Below are 6,080 nucleotides of genomic sequence, written 5' to 3'. Positions count from 1 at the left end.
CTTTGAATTTTGATGATTATAACTGACAACTAAGGAAAATCCCAAATTCAGTATCTCAGAAAATTAGAATATTGTGAAAAGGTTCAGTATTGAAGACACCTGGTGCCACACTCTAATCAGCTTATTAACTCAAAACACCTGCAAAGGCCTTTAAATGGTCTCTCAGTCTAGTTCTGTAGGCTACACAATCATGGGGAAGACTGCTGACTTGGCAGTTATCCAAAAGACGACCATTGACACCTTGCACAAGGAGGGCAAGACACAAAAGGTCATTGCAAAAGAGGTTGGCTGTTCACAGAGCTCTGTGTCCAAGCACATTAATAGAGAGGCGAAGGGAAGGAAAAGATGTGGTAGAAAAAAGTGTACAAGCAATAGGGATAACCGCACCCTGGAGAGGATTGTGAAACAAAACCCATTCAAAAATGTGGGGGAGATTCACAAAGAGTGGACTGCAGCTGGAGTCAGTGCTTCAAGAACCACTACGCACAGACGTATGCAAGACATGGGTTTCAGCTGTCGCATTCCTTGTGTCAAGCCACTCTTGAACAACAGACAGCGTCAGAAGCGTCTCGCCTGGGCTAAAGACAAAAAGGACTGGACTGCTGCTGAGTGGTCCAAAGTTATGTTCTCTGATGAAAGTAAATTTTGCATTTCCTTTGGAAATCAGGGTCCCAGAGTCTGGAGGAAGAGAGGAGAGGCACACAATCCACGTTGCTTGAGGTCCAGTGTAAAGTTTCCACAGTCAGTGATGGTTTGGGGTGCCATGTCATCTGCTGGTGTTGGTCCACTGTGTTTTCTGAGGTCCAAGGTCAACGCAGCCGTATACCAGGAAGTTTTAGAGCACTTCATGCTTCCTGCTGCTGACCAACTTTATGGAGATGCAGATTTCATTTTCCAACAGGACTTGGCACCTGCACACAGTGCCAAAGCTACCAGTACCTGTTTTAAGGACCATGGTATCCCTGTTCTTAATTGGCCAGCAAACTCGCCTGACCTTAACCCCATAGAATATCTATGGGGTATTGTGAAGAGGAAGATGCGATATGTCAGACCCAACAATGCAGAAGAGCTGAAGGCCACTATCAGAGCAACCTGGGCTCTTATAACACCTGAGCAGTGCCACAGACTGATCGACTCCATGCCACGCCGCATTGCTGCAGTAATTCAGGGAAAAGGAGCCCCAACTAAGTATTGAGTGCTGAACATGCTCATACTTTTCATGTTCATACTTTTCAGTTGGCCAAGATTTCTAAAAATCCTTTCTTTGTATTGGTCTTAAGTAATATTCTAATTTTCTGAGATACTGAATTTGGGATTTTCCTTAGTTGTCAGTTATAATCATCAAAATTAAAGAAATAAACATTTGAAATATATCAGTCTGTGTGTAATGAATGAATATAATATACAAGTTTCACTTTTTGAATGGAATTAGTGAAATAAATCAACTTTTTGATGATATTCTAATTATATGACCAGCACCTGTATAGTCTTTGATGGAGTGGAGCAGAGCAGCATCAAGAATATCAAATATTGAGGGACAATTTGGCCATTTCTAATTTTTTGGGGAGACTTGTCCCTTTAAATGTCTATGGTGGCTATATATCTAACATATACTCTACATTTCATACAGTTATATGTATCATATCTTCTACATTTAAAATTTATAATGAACGACTGCTAAACAAAGAGTCAAAAACATCTTAGGCCTACCTAACGCAGAGGAAACTGCCTCCTTTCCAAGTTGCGTAGGTGTTGATAGTCGAAGTGTCAGAGTTAGAGCCTCCTCTCCTTTAGTTGTGGGTTTATTTTAAAAAACAATGAATAAATATCCATTTAGTTTAATTAGCCTGCTATTTAGCATAAGCCTAAACTACAGAACAAGAAGTGAGTCCTCTCGCGTCTCGCGTTTTTTAGTATAGTATTTAAAAATGATTTAGCTCTAATTTACTCATTCTACTCATTAAAATAATAGTATAAGACAAATAAAATTAAAAAATGTGAATTCTATAATTTATTGCCCACAAAATCATAAATGCCTTGTCTCTTGATAAAGCTCTGATTTCTGAGAGACGCACGAGACGGCAGCGCGACTATTTGATTTGTGCTGTGCTCAGTTTCCATTATTGTGTGGTAATCTTAGAGGCTTGTGTATAATTTTGTGCTATACCCTGGCTCACCTGTTATGCAGCAAAGACGAGGAGTCATTGTGACTGACGAATATTTTCCCTATTATTCGGTAGAATTTGTAGTGCAGCTTTCCCTGCATTTGGCACAGTAATACGTTTTCCCTCAGTAATTCTTGTCTTATCGCACACATAGGCCTAGCTAAAGGTTTGAGTGCCGTGTGGTGTGTTGTGACCGAAAGAGCGTGCAAGAGCGGGAGCACATGCGCAAAACAGTTCAGTTAATAGCCTATATAAATTATATGTAAATGTGCTCCCAAACTGGCACGCTCTTTCGGTCACAACACAGCAGCCGGCATGCAAACCTTATATAGTTTATATAGTTTTTCTTCGTTTTCCTGATCCGAACCCGAAGCTATTCATGAAACCTTAACCCAACCCAAAACCTACGAGTTCTTCAGGACCCATTGGGCTCGGGTCGGGTAGCATACCTCTAGTGCTTCTCACTCGGTGCTGTGTCAATTCAGGTAGATACTTTTGGCATGCAGATCATCACCGGCTGTGGGCGGGCTTCCCTACGATAATGCCATCGTAGCGGGTGATCTGAATCAGCTCGTTTGAAGAGACTGCTTTTGATTTATGGAAATTATAAAAAAAAAAATGAGTGGATTTTTACCAGGCTGTTATTCTTACTGTGGACACACATCGGTGTTCAAACACCTTATAAAAGTGAATTTTGCATAATAGGTTCCCTTTAACTAACATGAACAAAGATTCATATATACTGTAACAAAGGTAATGCTAATTGTTAGTTAATGGTAGTTAATGCATTAAATAACATTAACTATTGGGACCTTATTGTAAAGTGTTACAAAAAATTACTGACCTCAAAGCTTTGAACTGTAGTCTATGCCCATTATGACCACACTGTAATATAAAATTCCATGAAATCTAAGGTAAAAAACCACTGGCTGTGGTTGCGAGAAATTTACTGTGGAGTTCCATACACTGTTGGAGTGAGAATTTGCTGACACTGTGTCATGCAGTCAGCTGGGGAGAAATGTAAGTGGGAACTAGAGCATATAGAACAAATGAGAGTAATTTAAAGGATAGAATGGCCAAGAGAATTTTGTGCCAGTAAAGCCCCCCCCCCCCAAAAAATACAATATGCGTTGATCTAACTAAGCTCAATGAGGCAGTGTACAGAGAGCTGCATATATTATCATCAGCAGCACAATTACTGGCTCCGTGGAATGAAGCAACTTTTTTTGAACAATTGTTTTTTTTTTTTTTTTTCAATTTAGATGCACAGTCCTGCTTCTGGCAGATTCTTCTGGCATGAGAATGTGGAGAACATTTATCACACCATTTGGCTCTGCTCTTACCCTTTGGCATCATCTCTAGTCCAGAGCTCTTCCAGAGATGCATGTCTCAACTCTAAGATGGACTAACAGGGGTGACTTGCCATGCGGATGATTTGTTAGTTTGTGTGAAAAGATAAGTCCCAACACGATGAACGGCTTAAACTGGTTCTGTCATGACTTTGAAAAACAAATCTAACTCTAAATGAGACGTGTTCAGTTGCTCTGTCTGAAGATCTGTTTGTAGGCCACAAATGTTTCAGATATAAGAAGATTTCTAGGCATGACCTCGTGTATGAAGTTTGATTTAAATCCCATTACTCAGGACCAATGATATCATCCATATTATCTGTTAGGGGTGTAACGGTTCACGGTAAAAAAATTCGAACCGTACCGTTCTCCACAAACGGTTCGGCACGCACTTGCACCGCGGTTCATCTCAAATCTGACAACGCATACGCATCTATAATATGGTTTGTTGAAAATAAATAAAACAGACACAGAGTTAGGCTAATGTATTTTTCTGTCGATGGACACACATTCTGGCTTCCTCTAAACTTTGTTCAATGTGAGTGGCGTATGCTCTATACAGTATAACCAGTCATTTACGCAGTTATCACCCGGGTGTTGATAGTGTGCAAGCGCAGGTGAGAACTGAACAGCACACATTGCTATCTGTGTTTAAACTAAACTCATTTAAACCTTGCCAATTTAAACATTCTATCGCAAGCGCAAAAGAGAACTTGTGCTCTGTAAGAAGATTTGTGCAATCAAGTCTTGTGCCTGAACAGACAAATTCACACAAAAATTATCAACATGCCCATCTTGGCGAGTATCCTAACAAACATAGTAGGTTATGAACTTATAAGTGAACTTATACACTTGAGAAAGAACGCATGTGTTCAGTATCAGTTTTCCTCTATTATGTCTTAAAGTGACAGCATCCTAATATTCCTGCTGTTTATATGTGTTTTTAATGTTAATCAAACAACAAAAGACAAGGAAATCACTCACTGCTCATAGCTTTTTGTAACTTAATTAGTAATTAATAATGATTAATCTTTATTTATTCAATGAAGGTTATATGCAATGTTGTTTTACACTTTATTAGAATGAATCATGAAAATCACTGTTTATTTTATTTTGTATCTTTGCTCTTCTGTATTTATTTGTGCTGTTGCTTGTAGTTTGATTTGTTCTTATTTTCCTTATTTTTATTTGACAGTAGTCCTGAACATAGCACATACCAAACTGTAGCAAAACCGTGACCATAAAACCGTGATAAATACCATTTGAACTGTTGCACCCCTATTATGTATGCAGCTCTGGGTAACATTGTTGTCCTTAAAAGGTCATTGACTATTACTTTAGGTACCCCAGCTTAAGGTGTAATCCAGGCCACTGAAGGAAATTTTTTCTAGAGATTGTAATAATTGATAAAGTTCCAGGATTCAGCTGAGATTCAGCCTTTTTCTGCAGACTGTAACCAGTAACCCATACTTTGTAATGAGGGTTGTGAAAACAATCAAGGCCTGCTGAAGAATCATGATACTTACTGGGCACTCTTGGCCTACCGCAGCAGGAAGCTGAGATCTCTATTACCACATGGTGACAACACTTTAGGCATAGTAGCCCAAAAGGAGAGTATTAGAGCTAAATACATACATCCACACATACATAAATAAAATAAAATTAATTTTAGCAGTTGGCTGTTGTTTCAGACAGTGTGTTTACCAGGAACTATTTTGTTTAACATTTGAGATTGTTCCCTAGCGAAGGGGGGATGTATTAAATGTTCTAAGATTTGAGCGTGTTTGAGGGATTTAAAGGGGTGGTTCAGTGGTTTTTTTTTTTTTATGGGGCGTGGTTTAACATGTCTTAATGCTTCGTTTTTTAAAAAAACACTGTATTTTTCATATATTTTACCTTTATTCTACACCGCTGTTTCCATTGTCATTAGAACGGCTGGTTTGACTTCCTGGTTGTATGATACCACTCCTTCCGAAATACGCAATGTGCTCAGATTGGTTAGCTGGCCCAGTGTATTGTGATTCGCTGAAGCGTCTGGAAACGCCACGCCCCTTACCATTAGTTGTTACATGTGCTTCAGTGGAAATGTAAATAATGCCGTCTATATTGCCGTATCAAATTGAGCCCGAATCAGACCCAGATAGCAGTAATGATGTAGAGGGTCAAGCAGAACCTCTGCAAGCACGGTTTTTAAACGACATTTCTGAATGGTAAGTATTTCCTTTTGTGCTTGTGTCAAAGTGTTTAGATATGCTGTCACTTGTAAATGTTACTGATGTTTGTTAGCTTTCAATATACGGTTTTATCCTGATTAAAGGTTTACTGTAGCTGAATACATGACTGAGTAGTAGCATTTTTGTAAAGGTATCGTTTAATTTATAGCATGAACAACTGTTTGTCTATGAACATAGAAGTTTGTTGGTGTTTGTTGGAGAAGCATGCAATAGAATTTTAGCTAACTGGCTAGCGAAGCAAAAACGCGTTGGTCTTTGTTTACGTCCTTGATGCAACCAAAAAATAGCAACAATACATTTAAAAGACATGTACTAACAATAAAATGTACTTA

This window comes from Ctenopharyngodon idella, chromosome 14, assembly GCF_019924925.1.
Source record: "Ctenopharyngodon idella isolate HZGC_01 chromosome 14, HZGC01, whole genome shotgun sequence".
Lineage (NCBI taxonomy): Eukaryota > Metazoa > Chordata > Actinopteri > Cypriniformes > Xenocyprididae > Ctenopharyngodon > Ctenopharyngodon idella.
The sequence above is the reverse complement of the archived record's forward strand: the minus strand, read 5'-3'. Positions refer to the sequence as shown.